The following is a 21,350-nucleotide window of genomic DNA, read 5'->3' on the forward strand; positions in this document are numbered from 1 at the left end:
TCACCCTCTGAAAGTATACTTCTCTAATAAATTCTTCCTTCTATAAGCTGCCTTGGTCGTAGTGTCTTGTCAGAGTGATTAAAAAAAAAATAACGAAGACCTTTCTGCTGCTGATAAACACTTGAGATAAAGAACTTAAAAGACAGAATTTTTTATTTAGCTAATGGTTTGAGCCTGTCATGAGGTCAAACACACTACTGAGAGAGAGTTCATGGGAAACACAGCTACTCAGATCATGGCTGCGGGACGAGATAGAGAATGAGGGGTTCAGGTCCCAGTACACACTTTAAGAACAGTTCCCAGAGATGCCCTTTCTTCTTACCATGCCCATCTACAGGAGGTTGCATTTCTTCCCAATAGAACAGTCAGCTGGGGACTGAGCCTTTGATGCAGGGCATATTTAAGATACAAACCATAATGAGAAAAATTCTACGCACTTAGTCTCAATCTTCCCATCCCTTCCCTTCCCTGGAAACCTCTAGTCTGTTTCCTAATGGAACCATACCCAATGGAGTCTTTTGTGATTGGCATGAGTTTAATGTTGTACCATGTATCAGAACATCATTCCTTTTTATTACCAAAACACTAGTCCATTGGCATGAACAAACCAAAATTTACTAATCGTTCACCCATCAACCCACAGTTCAGTCGTTTCCCCCTTCTCTTGTTAATGTGCCGCTGGGAACATCTGCGTCTAAGTATTTTGTGTAGACATTTCTTTTGAACATATATCTAGGGGAGAACTGCTAGGTATCCATTGATTTTGTAGGGAGTCACATGATCTTGTTTACACACTGAGCTAGGGAGCCTGGGGAGGTGCTGGGAGCTTGCAAGGCTATTTCCTTCAGCGTCTCTCATTCTGATTAGCAGGATCTTGTCACTCAAGCCAAGCTTCACAGAGATACTTCCTGGCTAGGGAGTAGATCCGAAGTGTGGAGCTGTGCTTCTCCGCCTGACTCGTTTAGGGTCTCCTCTGGTCAGGGACTGTCTCTTCACAGACTCCATCACCGCTCCTCCCGTAGCCCTGGGCTCAAAACCAGCTTAGCTGAGGAAGATGAGAACCAACCTGCGCTCAACGTCAGGACCGCTAGCACTGGTTTACGCTCTGCCCTCTGAGCATCCGCGCAAGCGCGGCTTCCCAACCCCCAGCGAGGAGGTGGGGGAGTGGGCGGGGCCAACGTCTCCCAGGCCAATCGAAAGCGAGCGCCCCCGCCCTCGGCGCTGTGGACTGAGCTTGACCCCGGTCGCGGACGGGGGCGTGGCTCCAGAGGGGGCGTGGTTGAAGGATGGAGGCGGGTCCTGGGGCTGTCAGTCGGCGCCCGCCGCCGCGGCTGCTCTCACGCCGGGCCTCCGGAGCCACCTCTGCTGAGCGCGCAGGTAAGGCCGCCGCGCCGCAGCGCCATCGCGTCCCTGGGGACCAGTTGTCCGCGTCCTAGGGCCGTGTCAGCGCCGCACCGCCCAGGGGGCGGGCCCACGGCCTACCCTCCCCCACGGCGCCCCGCCGACCCCGACTGTCTGCACATCCGCAGGGATGCGGGGTTGGGGGCTCGGGTCCCACACCTTGTCCCCACGTTGCGCTCGCGGACAGATGTCGGAGACCCGACGCAACCCGGGGCGGGGAAAGTTTGTTGACATCCCAGCGCCGCGGGGAGCGGGCAATTGAGCCCAAGGGGATGCACCCTAGGCAGCGCGGCCGTGGCCGGGGTGGCCCGCGTGGCTCGGGTCCAGAAGTCCTCCTGAGAGCCGCGCGGGGGTCCGAGACTGCTGCGCGGCGCCGGTCGGTCGCCGCGTACCCTGGGTCTCAGAGCTCAGCTCCTTTCTCGTAATTTACTGTGGACATTTAGACGCGGTGGGCGAATTTAGTTAGCTTTTTTTCCTTACACCCCTTGTTTGGGAGGTGCCTTGCCAGGCCTGATTAGTTAACAAGGTGGGAAAAGCAAGATAGATCCTGATATGAAAGGCCAATGAGCAACTCCGTAAAAGCCACTTCGAGCTATTGGCAATGAGAGATGCTTTTGGCCAAGGACAGCCCTGGCATCTTCTGGTTGTACCAGAGGGGCTTGGGTACTCAGTGGAAGGTTTTCCTATGTATTTAGGCTCTAAGGTCTAAGGAAGGTTCTCTAGTTTTCCAAACATAAGCAGAGGAGGAAATGGATTCGTGCTGAGGAAGCAGTTAAGGGGAAAACAGAGGGTCAAGTTAGTTTAGCTCCGTTTCTGCTACCAGGTTACCTCTCCTCAGCAGAAAACCTCAGCTCTTCCTCCCACCTCTCTCTCAGTCTTCCCAGGAGGGCTGTGTCCAATGGGTAGGCACAACTGGTTCCCCTTTCAGTCTGAAGACCTCTCGTTACCTGTAGTCTTACAGACCCGCCTTGGGATATCCTCTCAAAAAGGCTTAATTAGCACTTTCATCTGCCCATTAAGCAATGGACCTTGAAATCCTTTGTAATCAGGGGCTGTTGTAGTGCCGAATCTTTAATAATACCTAATTCATTTTAATAGTGTTTCTATAATAACCTTTCTATTAGTATGCCAGCCTTGCAACACCAGGACCTTGTGTTAGAAGCAGCAATTTACTAGAAATATTGTCACAGCAAAAACTCTCTAGCAGATTTGCTACCCACGTTACTTAGGTAATTACTGCTAGAGGGTATAAGTTATTTTTCTTTTTAATATTTGGTGTAGTAGGTGTTACAGTGGTTTTTGATCTCGGAGGTTGCTTGTCCCAGTCAGTAGAAATGGTGTCAGCTACTATGTAAATTGATTTTTTGTTTTAACAAAAAAATCACACGAATCCATGTTCTACACTGATATCTTTCTAGATAAAACTCTGGGCTAATAGCATTTGGCTTTGTTTTGCCAACCTATGATAAAAATGAAGATTTTTTTGGAGTATATTAAAGCTGCAATGGTGTTTATAGCATATTTAATTAGTAAAAACTATTCAGTGCTGTTCTGAGTGCTTTACAGGTATTTTATATAATCCTTTGGTTTCCCTACTGGGAAGGTTCAACCAGCACCCCACATTTCAGACAAGGAGCCTGAGGTCCAGTTGTTTAACTCAGGTCAGACAATGAAACAACAGATTCTCACATAGGTAGCCTGAGTCCAGAGTCCAAATCCCAAGTCAGTGTGTGGTCCTGCTTCTCTATGCTTCTCTTCCCACAGGTATTGATTTCCACGTGTTGCTCACACAGTGTTAACGTTCTGCACCACAGGGAGGAGAAGGGCACTTCACAGTGTCACCCAAGCACTGAGGGCAAGTTCTTATGCGACCCTTTACTTGGCTACCAGAGGTCTATGACTTGGATGACAAGGCATCATCTTCCCCCTTCCATCTCTTTATTGATGGGATGGCAGTCGTGGAAGCAGATGAGCCGCCCTGGGAGCTGGAGAGATGAGTTAGTGCTCATAAGAATGGGATGTCCTCTTGCTTAAGGCACAGCATAAGATGCAGTATGAATGATGAATGTGTATGTGTGTGAGGGACAAGAACTGGAGGCTATACACTCTGCTGCTACCAGGCTCCCTGTGGGACTGCAGTGGATGAGAGGCACTACCCTGTTCAAGCGTTGTTAATTTTAAAAATTACATTTATTTATTTATTTATTTTGTGTGTGTGTGTGTGTGTGTGTGTGTGTGTGTGTGTAAGAGAGAGAGAGAGAGAGAGAGAGAGAGAGAATGTATCAGACAAAGCAAGGAAGGGAGGGGGGAGTGGGGGATAACTTGAGAGAGTTGATTCTCTCCGTCCACCACACATGGGTCTACCACATTAAACTCAGATTATCAGACTCAGTGGCAACTGCCTTAGAGCCATCTTACCAGTCCACATCGTTACTTTTATAATAATAATAATAATAATAATAATAATAATAATAATAATAATAATGTCAGAAGAGTGGTAAAAGCAGAAGCAAGATACTTCTGTAAACCTGAGATAGCATGTGTAGTACTATGTAAGGGTATCTATGAGGAGCCCTTGGCATCGGCATCATTCTGCAGGCGTCAGATGACAGCAGGACCTAACTTGCAGACCAATGGGTTCCCAGAATTATGGTATCTAGGCTTGGGAGGATGTATGAGAAGTCACTTAGGTGACTGGGGAGATGGCTTAGTGGGTAAATGATTGCTGTGCAAGTGTGAGGACCCAAGTCCAGATCTTCAGCACCCACATCAAAACAGGATGTGTAGCATCAATCTCTAATCTCAGTACTGCTGGGAATGCAAACAGGTGGATCTTGGGACTTCCTGGCCAGCCAATCTAGCCAATATGGTGAGCTTCAGCTTTAGTGGGAACCGTATATCAAGTTCAAACAATAAGGTGGACAGTAATAAAGAAAACACTGGACATCAAACTCTGGTCTTCACACATGCATGCATGACCACACCCACACCCATACACATACATATACAACAAATCCATTGAGCTTAGCATTCTTGACTCAGCCTTTCTATCTACCCAAGGATACATGAGTGGGCCTCTATGTTCATACTGAACCTGCTTGGAAACCTCCTGGGCAAAAAGGGCTTCATACATAGATCTATATCAAAGGAGATTGGACTATGGGTTGGAAATATAGCTTAGTGATAGAATGCTTACCTGGCATTCATGAGCTACCAAGCTCTATTTCCAGTGCCACAAAAGAGTGATAGAGATATATGGAGTTATCTATATCTTATCACCTGTAACATACACATATGACTATATCCAGTGATAGGGAATGGGAAATTTTGGTTTGTGTTCTTAAAAGCTAATCTGTCATCAGTTTAAAAAAAGGAGGGGGGATTAAAGGAGAAATGCTAAGCCAGGGAGACATTAGGAAGCTAAGGCTAGAATCTAGAATGAGGTGATCCAGGCTGAGACAGGTGGTGGCATTGGATGGATCCCGGAAGAAATAGACCCCAGATGACAAGCCATACACACAGCAAGTGCCTTCCTATAACAGGAGGACAGAGACTTGCCAGAGCCACTGACAGAATTGTTCAAGTTCAAGAAGCCATTTTTGTGTGCGTATCTCCAAAGCTATGTGATGGAATGAGTCTAATGAGAAGCCTCTACAGGAAATAGATCTTCCTTCTTTACAAGAAGGGAGGGCACCATTTAGCTCAAGTGGGAAACTCCTTTGGTGCAGGTTGTTGTACTTCTTGGCTAAGTCAACACTCTTGCATTATTCTTGCATTCTAGCCTCTGAAGTGTGGCAGTGGCTGAGGGTAGGCCCTGAACCAGAGCCACAGCCTCACTCCCCCACCTTATGATGGAAGACTCAGGCACTCTAGGCATGAAGAGCTGGGGGCGTAAAGAGCGATTATTTTGATGTTATTGCCAGAGAAGAGATACAGGTCTGACTGTTTTGAAGTGGAACCATTAGAACACATGGTATTTCTTTTTCTGTGATTTGGTTGGAGAATGTTCTTGTAGGGAACTCTGTTCTCTAGCGGCCCTGTTAAACCAGTGCTGGAGAGCCCGTGTGCATCACGGCAGTGCTGGGAAAGCCGCCCGCCCAGGAGCTTTTCTTTTCTGCTGAAACTTGGATTGTGTGCTGCTGTGAGAGGCTGGGCGAGATGTTTGGATGACCACACTGACTAGAAAACAGGATAATGTGGGGGAAGCAAATGAGATTTGCACAGGAAACCACAAAGACAGAGAGGATATGGTTGGGAATGCTGAGTTTACCCTTCTCTTGGTACTTTACATATTTCTGGCTTAGAATGCAGCATTTCTTAAAGATTCATATTTATAAATTCATAGGTGGAAATATATTGTGTAATTGCATGGGAACAAATTGTATAAATCAACTTTTCTTTTTCTCTTTCTCCTTCTCCCCCTCCCTCCCTTTCCCCCTCTCTGCACAAAGACTTTGGTCTTGCTTTTCCAATATTTTTTAGACTGGTGTTTCTCAACAACTTCTGACCTTTTTTTTTTTTTAATCCCTTGACCCATTTGGCAATACCTGGAGACATGGCTGGTTGTTGCAGCTAGGGATGGCCTATACACTTCCTACCAGTTAGTGGGTAGAGACCTGAGACGCTGCTCACCAGTCTAGGATACACAGCATGTATCCCAGAACTGTGCAGCCCAACATGCCTTCAAGGTGGGAAATGTCATGATACATAAAGAGGGAGGGGACGAAAACAAAGAAAACAAAACTTTCTCTTTGGAGTATCATTTCTGACATCCAGAGGGAGACACAGCTAAGCTGAACTACTAACTGTCTGCCACTGGGAGCTCTCTCAAAAGCTTGATTGATCAACTCGGTAGTTTGGAACAGGAAGGGGAGGCCCTTGTAGTGGCAAGAGGTTGGAGGGGGTGATGATTGGTAGTGGCAGAAGGGTTTATATGCTGAGCAGGGCAGCTGGGTCCTACCAGAATGCTTTTGTAAAGTTCTAGGGAAGTTTTCCAAAGTTGTCTTGTTGAGTGTGGTGCTGAGAAGGCACACAGCTTCTGCTCCAGCATTGCATGACCTTCTAGAAGGCCATGGGTCTGAAGGCCTGTGTACTTCCCAAATTGTCTCAGGAAGACAGCCAACAACATCATTTTCAGGTTGTATCTGTTCTCTCCCCACGTCTCCTTAACATTCTCTTTTAATTACAGGAAATTTTAAACATAAATAAAAATTGAGAAAACAGTAAGAATCATATCTATATACTGCCCATCTTCAGTGATTGTCACCTCCAGACTAATTGAGATCTATATACCATCCTTGACTGTCCCCTCTTTTCCTAGTGTTGGGGCTCAAACCAAGATCCTTGCACATACTAGACAAGCTCTCCCAATTGAGCTATATCCCTAGACTATCTAACCCTTCCTTTTCTTAAATGTGGACATAGAGTAAAAAACTGCTGGTTCCCTGCTTGGGCAGTCAAGGAGATAAGTGGTTTTGGATGCTTCAGTCTCCCTAGAGGAAAACCAATGATGGACATGCCACAATTAGAGGAGCCACGAGGGCTGCCTGTAATAGGAGTAGGCTAGGTATAGCAGGCATGGAGTGAAGGGTAGAGCTTAGCTCTTCTAGGTGAGTGAGCATAGGCCATCAGAGACAGTTCATTTCTTTTGAATCCCCTGGATGGAGAAGCGTACCTGGAATGCTCTCCTGGCAGAATCCTACATAAGGATCTAGGCCCAGAGGCTTGTGTTCCTGGCAACAGCACAGCTACTGTGTCTCCTTCCTGTTTCACCCTAGGTGCGCAGGAGTGGAGCGTGCTGAGAGGATAGCTAGCCTCTGGCTCTCATCTGATGGCTTTGCATGGAGTGGCTCCTCTCTAAAAGCATAAGCTGGAGAGGCAGGCACTTGATCGTCTGAGAGGCCCTTTGTTGCTCTGTCCCTGCGTCTGGCGGCCAAGGAAGGCCTCCTTTTGCAGCCTGAGTAGCCTGCCCCACACAGTGACAGCCAGCTCTGCAGCTTACTTTCCATCCAAGCACGCTTGCTTTTCCCAGCAGATTCTCCCTAGCCTGAAGAGCCATTGGTTTAGGCCACCAGGGCCTTGGCATGCCTTTACTTGACCCAGGGTTATGTTGTAATCTACATATAAAAATGGCTCCAAGAGTTAAGAGAGTTCTTGAATAATCATTTAATTATCATCTATGAATTTTAATTAGCATGGATTTCTACAGACCTTGACCTCCTAGACCAAGTTTATGAGCAGCTATGTTGATGTGGAGACCTGGGCCTCTGCATTCTTATTCTGTTTACCAAAAGCATTTATCCTCCCTAGAGGCATTCGCTTGCTATAAACATTCTGTGTATTGTGGTTGTTAGCTTTTCATGACTTTCTTGGGGGGTAAAGTGGCTCTTTGACTGCTTATAGTTTTGAGTGTAGTCTGTGCCAGGGTTACGTGCCAGCCTTATTACTTATACTGACTCTATCTTTCAGATGTCTTCTAGGTGGGAATGAGTATTCCCATTTCACAGATGAGCAAACCAGAGATCAGCAAGGTTTGAGAAGGCTCCATTGGGGGTAGCACTGGACTTTAACAAGATGCTTTGACTGAAAAGTCTAGGTGATTTCTAGTTAGCCCATCTCTCCCTCACAGCTCAAGCTGGCAGAAGACTGGCAGGATTGGTGGGGGAAGTGGAGGCAAGTGCTGAGAAGGGGGACTAAGAGTTATGGTTACTGCAGTGATGAAATCTTCACACCGAGACCCCTGGAAAACATGGCTTTACCCCTGGGAAACATTGCTTTTGACTGTGGTAAATTACCTGTGTCCTATTTTAAAGCTGACTATATAAAACAGAAGTTGCACTGGGGTAGTCTGGAGTTAGATTCAGTCAGCGGTTTATTTAGCTGAAACATTTTTTTAAATGACAAAACTGGATTAGTCGTCATCATATAAAATGAAGTGAGATTTCATGTGCCGGTGGGAGTCTCGGCCTTTCACAAAGCACCAGGTCTATAGTCCTTCACAGCAGCACTTAGTGGCTTTGGATGTAGTGAGGTCTCCCCAGTGACTGGACCTTCTACCTTTCCCTCGTCACCTGTTTATGCTACCTGCCAGGACTCCAACGTGTCTGAGTGGAGCCACCCCATGGAACTTATGGACTCTGTCATCCAGGGATGTTAGAGGCTTGTTTTATATTTGAGTTTGAGTGTGAAGACTTTGCAGAGATCAGTAGCACTTGATCTTAGAAAGTACCAGAAAAGTTGTATTTGTTGAGGTAAGGAGTACACTCTGACTTGAAAAACTTTATCCCATTGCTTGCAACAGTGAGAACTGAGGACACAGGTAGCCTAAGAAGAAACCTTCTTGGGTGTAGTTCAGTTCAGAGAACAAAAGAGAGGCTGTATAGTCATAGAGACAAGCCGCCATGTTTGGAGGAAGTACTGTGTCTGTGGTCAAGGGGAAGAGGAAAGTCTTTGGGCGCTGAAGCAGCTCCTCTGGACATTCACATGCCAGGAGGAACTCTACGCTAATGCTGTGGCTGGGTAGGAGAACAGATTGTTCAGTGACCATGAAGCAAATGAACAGAAGGCTTGCGTTTCTGACAGAGGTAGGCTAGGCTATTTGAATCAAAGCTCCACTGAAAACATCAAAATGCTGCATGGAGCATTAAAATTGGTGGTGGTGGTGGTGGTGGTGGTGGTGGTGGTGGTGGTGGGAGGTTCCTATGAACTCACCAAGAAGCTAAGAAGGTAAAAGGGAACAACCAGGTAGAAGCCTATGGTAGAGTGGGGACCTCAGCAGTGGGAAGGGCGTGAGCACACCAGAGTTAGTTTTGCCCTGAGATCTGCTGTAGATCTGCATGCATGCAGACTTTGGTTTTGCCAGCTCTGAAAGACAAAGAACTCAGGAGTCAAAGGACATGGCTTGCCCAATGTAGAGAGAATCACAAGGAGGCAGGTTGCATTTGAGGGGAACTCCTGAGGACAAAGGTGAACCTGGAGCTGAAACCAGGTTGTCCCATTCCCTAGGGACAGATTGCCTTGGTAATGAGCAGAGCAACAGAGAGAAGGGAGGGTGTCCTGGGGCCACTGGGCAGCTTTTTCACAGGCTTTCAAGGTAGTTTTAACTCCTCCAACTGGCTGGAAGCCTAGAGACCTGCAAGAATGAGTGGTTGATGTCCTCTGAAAGAAGGTGGCTTAAAAAACTTTCCAGTGTTACTGAGCTATATAATCAGAAATAATAGGGCATATAAAAAATCCCATACATGATGAGAGGATAACAAAACCAAGCAGACCCACAGCTTCTTTATGTCATAAATATATAGAGAAAGAAAAACTTGGGCATATGTTTTGAGCAGCTTATTAATGCCTTCAGCAAATGGGGAGCAGTTGAACGTGGCTTGAAATCAATAAATGGGCAGTGCATTGGAAAGACATTTTTCTGAAGAAGAAATATACACATGGCCAATAAATAAACATGTAAATTTTTTAGCATCCTTAGGCATCAGATAAATGCAAATTAATACTACTTTGAGATTTTTTTTTTCACCCCAGTTAGAATGTTTGTTATTGAACAAATGTGACAGCCAGCTTTGGTGAGGGTGTGTGGAGAATGGAACCCTTATTCACTATCCATGAGAGTATAAATGATGTAGCCACTATGGAAACTTTCATGGGTGCTCTTTAAAAAGAAGCTGAAAATAGAATCACCATATTAGCAATGTATGCCATTCTTGGGATATACCCAAAGGACTGTCTCACCATAGAGTTGCCTCTCATCCATGTTTATCACTGCTCTGTTGACAATAAGGAAACAGAATCAGCATTTTACGTGCACAGAGCCTAGAAGACAGGGGAACAATGTCTGCAATTGAAATAGTTAACAATGTAGAAGTATAGACTGCAGAGAAAAATGGTAATGATTCCCACCACCTCTCTGAAGACTTCCTTCCCGAGAGATTCCAGACAGAGAAACTAAGGAGTTTTTTTTTTTTAAAGATTTATTTTATTTATATGAGTACAGAGGGCATTGTATCCCATTACAGATGGTTGTGAGCCACCATGTAGTTGCTGGGAATTGAACTCAGGACCTTTGGAAGAGCAGTCAGTGCTCTTAACTATAAAAGCATCTCTCTAACCCAAAGCTAAAGATTTTTAAAGGTGCTAAGTAAAGGCTTAATTTGGACACTTTACAGCCTAAACTCTATAGGCTTGCAAGTCAGTAAAAGTCAGCAGGTAAGGGGCCCAGGATCCAGCAGGTTCTGAGAGGACTATATATAAATAGGAGACATGGGTATTATTATAGAGGGCTTTCTGGTTTGCCCAGGAGAGGGTGACAAACAGGAAACTGTTCTAGACTGCCCCAAAATACTTTTCATGTAGTACATACAAGCACACACAAAGTCACACTTCCAAATATGCCATTGGGCAACTGCAGAGGGTGGGAGGATGTGGATGTTGAGGGTAACTCCATGGATTGGAGGAGAAAGAGAGCGTTTCAGATGAGGCATAAGGAATAAGGTGGTTTGTAGGAAAGTAAAGTGTTAGGGATTTAGGCAGTAACACTAGTGTGATAGGAGACAGATTAGTTGAGTCTTTAAGGATAAATATGAGGGTCTGGAGAGATAGCTTAGTGGTTAAGAGTCCATACTGCCTTTATAGAGGACCCAAGCCTGGCTCTCAGCACCCATACTGGGTGTGGGACTTCTAGGTACCTACAACTCCAGCTCCAGGGGATCTGACAGTCTCATTTGATTTCCACAAGCACTGCACTCATGTGCATAACCCCCCCCCCCCACACACAGTCATATACATATACATATCATTAAAAATAAAAGTCTTTTAAAAAAGAATAAATATGCTGGCTGATGGTGGCGCACGCCTTTCATCCCAGCACTTGGGAGGCAGAGGCAGGTAGATTTCTGAGTTCGAGGCCAGCCTGGTCTACAGAGTGAGTTCCAGGACAGCCAGGGCTATACAGAGAAACCCTGCCTTGAAAAAACAAACAAACAAAAAGGATAAATATGAACAGATATCTGGGAAAGAACAGTAGTGGTGTGAGCTGAAAAGCCTCTCTAGTTTTGAACACTGTACCATTAGAGAAGGCGACTACACCCAGGTGCTGCTGTCTCAGGGTTGTGTTGGGTACCTGTGAGTTTTATTGCCCAGCAGCAACCACTGATTTCCTGGCAAAGGCACCCAACATTGTCATCATTATCTAGACCAAGGGTGAAGAGCACACATACTACAAAGGAAACTGCATCCAGATGACATCATTTGGGTCACACTTGGTTTTTTTTTTTTTTTTTTTTTTTCATTTCATTTAGAAATAATCAAAAGTGATTCAAGAAAAGACAGGAAGACTGGGAGAGCTGAGAAGCCAAAGACTGATATAAACATTGGTGTTCTGTGTTTTTTAGATGATTCCCCAGGCTTTGCTCTGAATTTCTAATCAGCTTTTAAAATTGGGCCGTCCTAAGACTCGGGCCTTGAATATTTTATCCATCCTAAGTAGATGTACCCACTCCTGTGCTGTGGACTCTCTCTTTGGACATGATTCTGAAGTTTGTATCTCTAATGTTCATTATTCTTCTGATATTCAGGTACATTAATCAGCTGCCCAATAAGATTCCCACTGGGACATCTAGGAGGATCTGAAATGCAACATGTTCTCTACCAAATCCCCAACTCCAAACCTGCACTAAGACCGGCTTCTTTCTGTTTCAGGACCTCAGGCTCATATACACAGTCATCTACCCAGTTGTTCAGGCCCCAACTGGGAGTCAGCTTGAGTCTTCACTCTCTTGTTGCCCCACCTTTAGACAATAAGCAGTCCTGCATCTGACCACTTCTCTTCACCATTTTCAGCACGGCCCAAGCATTGCCTCCTGCCTGGACTATTGCCGTAGCGCCCTAACTGACCACTACATGCCCTTAAATGGTCTATTGTACACATATGTTAGAGTAGCATTTAAGAACATGTATCAGATCATGTTATGTTCCTGCTCAAAATGAATGTACTTATTTTCTAAAACAACAAACAAACAATGGTTAATGTTCTCCTAACATGCTTGGATGACCTAAATCGTTAACAAGGTTACAATAACCCAACTAATCCCACCCTACTTGAATTCTCGAATCATCCTCAGTTTCTCTGCTTTGCTTTGCTACATTTGACACCACACCACCTTTGTTCTTCCTGGAATGTGAGCCTGTCTCTGCCTGGGGACTGTGTGCTTCCTTCTGACTTTTAGTGATGTGTGTCATTTAAGACTTGATCAGATTAAATTTTCTCAAAGGCCTTCTCTAACTATTCTATCTCTAACAGTCCCTTTCTCCTACACGCTCTATCTCTGCTCTATCTTTACTATCTTCCCTCATTCTGCTCTATCATTCAGAGCATTCATTACTACTTTGTTGGTTCTCCTTACTAATGAAAACTTCATGAAGCAAGAATGTTATCTTATTTAACACTACCACTGGGCTATTGCTTGGATCATAGCTTGAGCCAATGCATATTTTGGATGACTGAGAGCATTATATCATTTTATAAGAGGCTTATTATCCAAATGAATGGTTCTAAGGAAACTGGCTGGAATTTAAGAAGATATACCCTTAATTACAAGATGAGTTTGGGGCTGACACATTTGATAAGACTATTTAGATGGAGTAAACTAATTCTTTGAAAAACCCATTATGTCAAAACTAACACCTGAAGAAGGAGAAAGAATGAGTAGTAATATTAAAGAAGTGACTTCATTGTTAAAGACAAAGCCTTGCCAGCAAGCATCAGATAGATAAAAATGCAGACAGAATGCTGGTGACCACCCTGTGCAGTCAGCTAGACATGGAAAGAGAGAAGAGCATCAGTCTATGGACGCTTCAGAGAGTAAACTAATAGGGAACATTTTATTGCCATTCTCTCAAACAGACAGACAGACAAACAGACAAACAAACCCCACTCCAAGACCTGGCAAGAACATTACAGCAAAAGGAAATTGAAGGGGTCAGTGAAATGGCTCAGTGGTCAACAGTGCTTGTTGCTCTTACAGAGGAGTTCAGTTCTACATCAGACAGTTCATAAGTGCCTGAAACCCAGCTCCAAAGGGCTCTCTCTTGTGCTCTCTGAACTCTTCAGGTACCTGTGAGCATGCACATACACACACACACACACACACACACACACACACAACCCTCTGTGTGTATGTGTAAGTGCAGGTACCTGAAGAGTCCAGAGAGCACAAGAGAGAGCCCTCTGGAGCTGGGTTTCAGACACTTATGAACTGTCTGATGTAGAACTTACACACACACACACACACACACACACACACACACACACACACACACACACACACAGTCTTTTTCTTTTTTAAGAAAGAAGAAAATCAAGATCAAACTTCATGGGCCTATATATACAAATCTTAAAATGTAATCAAATGAATTCAGTGTATATAAAAGGCTAGTAGGTCATAGCTAAGGGGGTAAGTTTCAGGAATTCAGAAATAGTTTAACACTTGAAAACAAATCAAGGTAATTTCTTCTAGTTATAGAATATAGTAGAAGAATACTATCATCTCAGTATATGTAAAAAGATTTGATGAAGTTCAATATTATTCATGATTTTGTCTGAACCAAGGAAGTTGCTTAATCTGATAATGGGTACCTAAAAATAACTATCCTGTCAATGGTGATAATTTAAAATATTGAAATTTCTTTACTCTGAGATGTCTGATAGCCCCATTTCTATTGAACAATGCATTTGAAATCATAGTCACTGTCCCAAGACCAGACAAAAAGTAAAGGCTCAGGGACTGGAAAACTCATTAAAGAGAGACATGGTCATATACACAGAAAACCAAAAGAATCTGTAGATAAGTGATTGAAATTAAGGTAAGTTTAGCAAGGTTGCTGGGTACAGGTCAGTATGTGACAACCAATTGTACTGTGCCAGCCTTACTGGCACATGTTTGTAGAAGTAGCTGCTCAAGAGGATGGAGCAGGAGAGCCACGTGACCTTGAGGTTTCAAGGACAGTCTGGCAGTGTAGCAAGACCCTTTCTCAAAAACAGTAAAACAATAATAGCAAGAAGCCAACTGTACAGGCTGGAGAGATGCCTCAGCAGTTAAGAGCACTGACAGCTCTTCTAGAAGATCCAGGTTTAGTTCTTAGCATCTGCATGGTAGTACAACTCTCTGTACCTCCAGTTCCAGGAGACCGAGCACTCTTTTCTGGCCTGTGCAGGCACTGCATGCATGTGGTACATAGACTTATATGTAGGCAAAACACATGAACACATAAAATAAAAATGAACTTTTAAAAGAACTAATGATACACTCACACATAATAATGACAAACATAAGATACAATTTAAAATATACCATTTACAAGAGCCAAAAAACCTATCAAATTCAGGGGAATAAATGCAGTAAAGGTGGGCAAGATCTCTATTCTGGGATCTCTATTACTCTATAATGAGAGCAATATAATAAATTTTGAATAGACAGATATACAATGTTCATAGATTGAGAGGCTGATTGTAAAATCTGTGTAGCAAGAGAAAGGGCTTAGATGAAGATAAATCATGAAGAGTAAGAAGAAGGCTGGGTAAGTCCTACGCTCAGATGCCTGGGTCGATTATAAAGCTAAGCTAATGTGGTCGGTGCAGTGCTCATGACTGGATAAACAAATGGCCCAACTAAGGAGGGAATACTGTGTTCCTTGCCTCCCTGTTGGGATGGTTCTCTCTAGCAAAAATCAGATTAACAAGAGAAAAAGAAGCACGTTTCTTAGTGTCTGTTAACATATCTCACGCAGGAGAACCTCACTGAAGAGTACTCAGAGCAGTGACTTACCATGCTGGCTCACACAGATAGCTTCATCACAAGAACGGCACATTTGCAGAGAAGCAAAGGTCAGGGTTTTAGGCTTCTGAGGAGAAGTAGGGGAGTTGATGGGATCCCTGTTTGTTGCTGCTTCATTTACTTTAGTGAAAAAAATTTTTTTGAGTTGAAGAGATAAATTTTGGGGGGCAGTTCCCATTTTATTTACACAAATGAAACAAAATTGACAGAGATCTTTATACAATCACCTAGTTTACAATAAATACAACACTGAAATGTGCTTGAAAAGGATACATTTAAAGTAAATAATGCTGTTATAGTTTAATACTCATAAGGCACATTTCCCCCAAACTATTTACGAAACCAATTGTAGTTCTGTTGTAGACTTAAAAACAATGGCAAAAATAAGTCTTTTGGAAGAAAACATAGGAATTTCTGTATAACCTTAGGCAAACATTTCTTAAACAGAACACATTCATCATATACACACACATGCACACACACACACAACCTATAAAAGAAAACATTGATAAGCTTAAGTCTCTGATCAGCAAAATACAGTATTAAAAGAATGAAAAGCAAGACACACAGAGTAGGAGAAGATACAAAGAAGTCCCAAGAATCAACAAAAATTAAGTAACTCAGAGGAGCACAGACAAATGTCTTGCACAAATTTTCATATGGGAGAAGGGTGTCAAATGGCCAATAAATTCACTAAAAATCAAATTAATTTTACTGCAGCAGCTTTCAGATAAATGTAAATTGAACCTACAATAAAATCTCTCTGTCTACACACCCACCAGATGGCTAAAATTAAAAAGTCAGGCAATATCTAGTGTTGCCAAGAACATGGGGCAGTTGGTCGGACTCTCCGACTTTGCTGGTCTGATACATTTCCTGCCAGATTCTCAAAGAAGCATCAGTGAGTTGTGCTGGTGTAGATCATGGTCAACTGGGGAGGTGATGGTAGTGAAGAGAAATTAGTGGAACCTGTAGGGCATGGGCCATCACTTCACCTCACTTCTAGAACACTCTCTTCATGTTTCTGGTTGGAAATGTACCCTCTCAGCTTCCTGCTCCGGGTACCAGCCTCCCATGCTAGCATAGACTCTCTCCCTGGAACCATTAAGGCAAGATAAACTCCCATAAGTTGCTTTTGGTCATGGCGTTTTATTCCAGCAACAAAAGTCAGTGACACACTGTCTATCTCTTGGGTTGTTAGTGGTGATCTCATTTATTTCATTCATGGTCGCACTATGTAGCCCTGCCTGGTGCTGACGTACCATCATTCTGTGTTACCCTCTCAGCTTCTGGGATAATAGGTATGCAGCCATGGACTTACCTGAGAGTCACCACGTAGTTTTTTGTACTTCTAAGTCACTTACAATAAATATGCATTGATTTAATCAGCAGATGATGTTATCTGGACTCTTAAATTTGTCTGTGTTTTACCAACTCCATGGTAAGCAATGAATCCCTAATGCATGTGTGCCTTTCTCTTGCTCCTTGCCTGCCTGCTTTTATCTCCTGCTCATATGCTTATACCTGCAGTTCATTTTTATAAAGTAAACAAATACTTTCCCATTGTAAATACCTTAAGTAACATATAGCACGTGAGGGAAAAAATTCATGGGAGTTCTAATTTAAATAGTTACTTATTTATTTAGAATCAAGGTATCACCATGTAGCTTGGGGTGACCTAGAACTGATTATGTATACCAGGCTGGCCTCAAACTCACAGAAATCTGCGTACCTCCTGAGTACTGGGACTATAGGCATGTACCACTACATGGCTGGCTTAAAATCTTTTGATTTTATTATTTTTGTGTATGTATGGTATGTGTTGGTGGTACGTGAGAGCCATGGTGTACATGTTTAGGTTAGAGGACAATTTTATGTAGTTTCTGGGGCTCAGGTGGTCAACCCTGCACCACAAGTGCTTTTATTCACTGAGCCATCCTGCTAGCTCTAGATTGGAACCAGAAGTTCCAATCTTTTCAGAAACTTTCTCTCTCTCTCTCTCTCTCTCTCTCTCTCTCTCTCTCTCTCTCTCTCTCTCTCTCTCTCTCTCACACACACACACACACACACACACACATACACACACACACACGCACACACACACATTACACACACACACGTTTTAACAACACAAATAGGAGGTTCACCCCTCTATCTCAGTACCTTTTGGGGCTTACCTTTTGAGCACCTATCTCGCCCCAACATGACTAGCCCAAAGCCCCTTCGTCTCTTTTTCTAGTTGTTGCCATGCAACAAGCAATTACAGCATCTCATTATTGCATGTTTTCCCTAAGGGCTTTAGATGGGGATGGGTCAAAAGGGACAAAACATGGAAGGAAAGCACAGCACTGCCAGGCTGAGGGGAGATGGAGAACATGCAGCAGCACTGTTCTTGGTTGCTCTCTGGCACTTTGATTCCTGTTTCTTTTCATCATGCCTTCTCATCTCCAGGTGGTGAGGGCATCCTGTGTCCATCATCTCCTTGTCTCAGGGACAAGTGACATAGCAGAATTCAGAAATCAATGCTTGGCATTGTGTTGCCATGGCCTGGTCCTATGGGGAGATCCAAGGACTCAGTGCACAGACACAACAGGATGCTGCTGAATAAGAGAGCCTGCCTCCCCTGTGCTTCTTAGGCCCATCCCAATGGGATGGCAATGTCCTTGATGAGGAGAGAAGCCCATTGGAGGGAAAGATGACATACTGCTTTTGCGATCTCTGAGAAGGTAGGCTATGCCTTGTGTCTAGACTGCCTCAAGAATTGTGATTCTGCAAACTCCTGTCAGGTCTAGGAAGCCAGAGAGCAAAACCATCAGGGCATCTGTGTTTAGGCAAAGGCCAGAAGCCATGGCATTCATTACTGAGATATGGCCTGGATTTATACTTCACTCTGGGTTGATGAGCCTGGAGGAGAGGTTCAGTTGCACAGTATTCATCTCTGTCAGGAGAGACTGAATGATGACTGAGATGGCTATGCATCCGTGAGGCTGTGTGCCATGCATACATGAATTCCAGCCCTGAGCAGTGTGCTGCTCCAGGGAGAATCCAGGTTTGGCTTCCCCCTTTGTTTTGGTGTTGGCGTTGGCTGGACTGTCCTGATTGACCATGAGCTCTGGGGATTTCCACCAGAGATCCCCAAAGCACAGATCCACAGAGGCAAGCTCACTTTCACCCAGGCTTGTTGCTTTGTGGGATCCCCAGAAGCAGCAGCAGTATGAGATTTCGTGGGGTTACAGGCCTGGTGGTCACAGATATGTAGCTTCTTCCCACTTCTTTTCACATACTTGTGCACACAGGGTAAGGGAAAATGAGGCCTTTCTAGACAGACCTGAATGGGAATTCAGCCAGGGATGTTGCCAGTTGATGGCTGAATAATTAAGGGCTGAAATTAAGAACAAGAATAAAACACTTTTCTAATGTATTGAACTTGAGACAAACTGTTTCAATTCGAGGGTTGGTTAGGTAGTTTCCAGACTAAAATTATGAATTCTAATAATTTGAAACACCAGCTTCGTCAGTGCTTAGGGATGTCATTGAAGTTGGTGTCACAGTAACACAAGCTGATGGAAATGTAAGGATAAGATAGCAAACATCACTGGACCTTGAATGGAGGAAACACTTTCTGTATGGCTGTCCCGAGGCTTTGGCAAAGCTGAGGATGTAGAAGTTTTTAGTAGACCCTGCTCAGTTGGTATCTGAGTTGCTTACCATCACTTTAGACTGTGGTAACCTTGGAGCAATTCCTAGTTCTTTCATCTCCTTCCCTTTTCTTTCTTTTGTCTTCCTTCAAGAGCCATTATTACATCCAGTCACTCCCTTGCTCTGTTCCCATCCCTGGACTCTCCCGGCCTTTGGTCTTAGTCCCTGCCTGTAATGTGTTCTCATCCAGGCAGCCCCATTGTTAATTCTGTGGAGTGTCTCTTTCTTTCCACCTTACAGACTGTCTCCCAGCTGAGGAGGAGAAGGTATCTGCTCTTCAGGAAATGCTGTTCTTTGGGTGGGAGAGGACTGGCTTCCCAGAAGTGCCAAAATGAAGATCCTTCTCCATTGAAAACAAACAAAAACCCTTTATCTACTGGCTTCCTGCTTCCTCCCCTGAAAGCCACCCTTCTCAGACACATGGCACCATGCCAGGGGACCTGGAATCATAGCATGAGCTGAGCGTGTCTTCCTGTATGGTGCTGGAAGCTAGGGGAAAGCTGTTTAGTGTGTATGTCTAATCAAAGCATGTCTTTCTCATGTAGTATGTGTTCCTTATCAGACCTATTGCTACATGTGGCTTGAGGAATGTGGTGGCTGTCCATGTAAAATTCATGTGACATTTAAAGATTGGTCAACCATACAATCATGGCTTGTTTCTGGTCATTGCTTCAAAATTTACCATGCTTTGTCCTCCCTCTGTGGTTGGGATACCTTCCAGGGAAGAATGCATTCCCTGTAAGTGGAAGTCTGCTATTGGAATGGCTGATTTAATGAAGTTGGACATAGTTTTTAATTTTTTCTTTTTTGAGGTGTAGAGGACTGAGTTTAGGGTCTTGACATATTAGTTAAGCTCTCTGCCACTGTGCTAGAGTTCCATCTCTTTGGAGATTTTTCACTTTGTAGCTTAGACTGGCCTTGATTTCCCCAAACTCTTTCCTTTGCCTCCTGAGAGCTGGCAATAAGAGTGCGGACTACCACATTCTAGCAAAAACCACTGCAGCTTTGTTTTGTTTTGTTTTTGAGAACAGAGTCTTCTGTAGCCTAGGCTGGCCTCAAGTTCATGGTGTAGCTAAAGTTGGTCATGAACTTCTAATTCTCCTGCTTCTGCCTCCCAAGTTCTGGTATTATAGGCATGTAATTTCACCCAGAAAAATTCTGAAATATTAATAGTATTTTCTTTCATCTTTAACCCTTAAAATTTCCCTCTAGACCTTCCCTTATCCTGTTATTAATTTATTGCTAAGGTTGTTGTAACAGGGATAATAAGGAACAGTCAGGCTCCTCCCAAGGTGTTTTTTTTTTTAATTTTACTTCATAGCAAAATTAGCAAGATTTCATTTGTAAGAGTTTGAGTTCTAGGTCTTCTGTAAATCTCACGATATGGAAATCAAATCTCTGAAGCTATCAAGGTAAGTGGATTAAATTACTTCCACTAAATGTTGAAGTCTTAATCCCAAGGATCTCAGAATGTGATCTCATTGGGAGATGAGGGGCTTTGCATGGTAATCATGTTAAATAAAGTTCGTCAGGATGAGCTTCAGTCAAATAGAACTGGTGTTCTTGGCAAAAAGGAATTTGGCCAAAACCCTACACAGAGGGAAGTGGTAGATAGGATCACAGAGAGACAAAGATGATTTGTGTTAACAGAAATGTAATAAATATTCTAGTTCAAAATGGTAGAGTGAGTCCATCCATTTGCTTTTGTAGAACTCACTGAAATAAGAGAGACAACATAGAAACAATGGATCCACAAGCAGCTCTGAAAGCAGGAGATGGTGCTATGTGGAGGAGAATCAGTTTATCCCACAAGCTGGAAACTAGATGGGCAAGCAGGTTGTTTCCAGAGTAGAATATGCAACAGGGAGTCAGCTGGAATTCAATAGAGACTTGTGTCTGAGGTGGGGAAGCCCAGAGAGGCTTCAAGCTTGGAGTAGACACATTTAGAGGGTGAGAAGTCAGCTTGGAGGCAGTGTGTGGGCAGTGAAGTAGAAAGGTGCCCTTGGGACATTTTGGCTACAAAGCTCTTTCCTTTCTAAGAATTGTGCAGAGCAATTTGAATTCTTAGAAATGTTCTCTGAACATGTGAAAAACTTGCTAATGGACAGCCCAAGGAATGAAGTTGGGGCCAAGGAGCAATGCAATATCTGAAGACTCAGCAGATAAAAAGAATGCCTTGGAGGGATCCAGAGGGCAAAGAGGAAAGCCATCTAAGTTGGCTCAAGATTGAAGGGAAGTACCCTGAAGAGCTTATTCCTCTGATGCTTCTGGGAACTCCAAATCCACCTTCCCCTCCCTCTGGCATATACTTAAAAAAAAAAAAAAAAAAAAAAAAAAAAAAAAGGACTGTCATGGAGAGAGTAAACAGATCTTTCTATTGACCAAGGAATACACATGAATCCCCTGTTGCAGTCT

The 21,350-nt window shown here is 43.8% G+C and overlaps 1 protein-coding gene across 2 annotated transcripts in view; it reads left to right on the top strand.

Annotated features, from left to right (window-relative positions):
• Positions 1–1,291: 1,291 nt before the first annotated feature.
• Hivep3 (HIVEP zinc finger 3) overlaps positions 1,292–21,350 on the top strand; it is a 397,924-nt gene continuing 377,865 nt past the window's right edge. For both annotated transcript variants that reach the window (XM_031378480.1, XM_031378483.1), the window contains exon 1: positions 1,292–1,377. The gene's annotated coding sequence lies outside the window, so the exon portion shown is untranslated. The remainder of the gene's footprint in view (positions 1,378–21,350) is intronic.

This window comes from Mastomys coucha, unplaced genomic scaffold, assembly GCF_008632895.1.
Source record: "Mastomys coucha isolate ucsf_1 unplaced genomic scaffold, UCSF_Mcou_1 pScaffold18, whole genome shotgun sequence".
Lineage (NCBI taxonomy): Eukaryota > Metazoa > Chordata > Mammalia > Rodentia > Muridae > Mastomys > Mastomys coucha.